The following is a 2449-nucleotide window of genomic DNA, read 5'->3' as shown; positions in this document are numbered from 1 at the left end:
TCATGTACATTACCATGCCAATCCCTCCGAGAGTTGTCATGACAGAAATATATATATACAGTATATGTGTGTGTGTGTGTGTATAAATCCGTGTATATTTGTCATAGTTACATTGTTGTAACTAGAGAAAAAGCTAAAGGTGGCAATAGAGAAAAATTCAATAAATGATATAAAACCATCAATATACTGTTCAAAATTAAGAGAAAAATATTACTCTTTGAGGTTGCATAGATTTAGAGTTTCTAACTCTGTCATCCTGCATCATCACAGTTTTTGCTGAATAAGGCTGACAGAGAAGTTACCAGTTGAACATTGAGTTAGTTGAAGTTATTCACTGTTAATGTAATGAACTTCACCTGTGCTAACTTGAGGCGAACGGACATTACACAATCATCCTAGCCACATACATTTGGCACATAATGTTGTTAGAGTGAAGCAACAGACGTCTGCCATAATCCAATGCCAATACAAATACAAATACAATACAAATACAATCCAATGTGTATTAAACTATGTTCTGCAGTGTGAACAAAGTCAGGACCAGTTTATCTCCAAATCGCTCCAGTGAAGAGCAACGCCAGCTGCCAGAGCAAATAACTGAGCGTAGACCGTCTCATGAAACGCATTGTGACAAGATTGAGCCAGTTTCTTGCATCCCCCTGCCAGTTTGTGAGATGACCTCAAGTTTGAAAGTGCAAGGTGGGATTTAGCATTTCTCACGCAATTGAGGCAGAGTACCCAAGAGTCTAGACACTGCTGGTTAGCCATTATAATACTGCACGTCATATTTATTGGCAGCATAAAGCACAACTGATCCCTGATTTAAAACACTGTTTGTGTGCGTGTGAGTGTCTCACAAGTGGGTAAATACTGAAGTGCTCAAGTGTCAAGCATGAATGGGTCAACGAGTGTGTGTTTACATAACACTTCTTCTCATTCTTAACAAACTGAGAAGTGAGAAATAAGAGAACAAAGTGGTTTATTAGTGGTTTATTACATAATTTCATTGTTCTTTAACAAAAACAATTGTAAAAGGCCTTGTATTTGGGATAGTTGCTTATGATGATTAATAACAGCTGATGAGACTCTTAAGTGCATGCTTTTTGTGACTTTTATACATTACACAGTCCAAAACCCTGAAGTACAAGCAACAACCACAAATTCACACGTATGTATGAGCAATGCTTACTGTCTCGCTTTAAAAGCAACCGTGACCCCCTACACCAACCATTTTGCACACATTACTGACAATCTTGTCATTTTAAGCGTGTTCCTAATCCTTTGAGAACTAGCAGCCAAATGCAACAGCGTTTAAGATTGGATTTAATTGGAAATTTTTTGTTTCCAAATATGCAGTGCTTGAACAGTTCAGACAGGGGAACACACTCCACTGAATGTCAAAACCCAAATATAACATCAAGAACCTTCTGGGATGTGATGTTTCCTCATCTTATTCTGAATATGCGATTGAGAGCGTTTCCCAAAAGCATAGTAAGCCTATGTAGATTGTAGAGACCACTGGTGCCAATAGTTTCTATGATCTACTTACAATGCTTTTGGGAAATGTAGCCCTGGTTTTTGCTGAATAATGCTGATATAGATGTTACCTGTTGAACATTTGTTTAAGTTATTGATTGTTTTGTGAAGTAAATGAGGCAGAACGTTTAAGATTGATGATTGTAAGACTGCGTTCGGGTTGCCATAGTTAGAGCAAGACTGGTTTCTTGATGAGGGAGCATCTAGTGTTGCTCGATCATACAGGTTGCTCTTGGTTCGAGATGGGCAGGTGGAGGTTTATTTCGGGTCATCAGGTGCAGCAAGCTTCTCCAGAGTGGGCTCTACACCCCAGATCTCACGGGCGTACTGGGAGATGGTGCGGTCGCTGGAGAACTTGCCTGAACCGGCGATGTTGAGGATCACCTTCTTGGTCCATTCCTTAGGTTTCTGTCAATGCAAAGATAATCATGATCATCAAAGTTCTTAATTTTTGGCAATGTAACAGTTTGCACTCACCTTATACAAAGCACTGACTTTCTCTTGGCATTTGATATAGTCTTGATAGTCAGCAAACACCTTGAACCTGTGCAGTAAGAAACATATTATTCACATACATATATTTTCTATAGTAGCATATTATTTATATTAATAAAAAAATAAAAAAAAATTTTTTATGGACTTAAACCCATACAATCAGACTTTTATTGAACAGCAAATGGTCTGTAAGCTCCTTTAAGAGTTTTAAGTTATAATTAGCTACCCATGTTATATATTATATTGTTGTTGTTCAAATACAAAATAGATATTTAAAAAAATTGGTTGCAGGGTTGATGTCTTACATATCTGGTAACAATTTTGTAAGCATATTGATTATTAATGTCATTGTTTTGCTGTTCAAATAATTCCTATTGTGGTCATTGTATGTGTTTTCCATGTGCAACAGGAAAACAAT

The 2449-nt window shown here is 37.2% G+C and overlaps 1 long non-coding RNA gene across 1 annotated transcript; it reads right to left on the bottom strand.

Moving 5' to 3' along the window:
* Positions 1 to 1341: 1341 nt before the first annotated feature.
* LOC107733488 (uncharacterized) lies at positions 1342 to 2099 on the bottom strand. Its single transcript, XR_001638997.1, has 2 exons — positions 2014 to 2099; positions 1342 to 1944 (listed from the first exon to the last, which is right to left on the bottom strand). It is a non-coding gene; the product is annotated as an uncharacterized LOC107733488 (long non-coding RNA).
* Positions 2100 to 2449: the final 350 nt, after the last annotated feature.

The sequence above is a fragment of the Sinocyclocheilus rhinocerous genome, unplaced genomic scaffold (genome assembly GCF_001515625.1).
Source record: "Sinocyclocheilus rhinocerous isolate Xijiao unplaced genomic scaffold, SAMN03320098_v1.1 scaffold69, whole genome shotgun sequence".
In the NCBI taxonomy this organism is placed as follows: domain Eukaryota; kingdom Metazoa; phylum Chordata; class Actinopteri; order Cypriniformes; family Cyprinidae; genus Sinocyclocheilus; species Sinocyclocheilus rhinocerous.
Note: the sequence above shows the minus strand (reverse complement) of the source record. Positions and strands in the feature narration are given on the sequence as shown.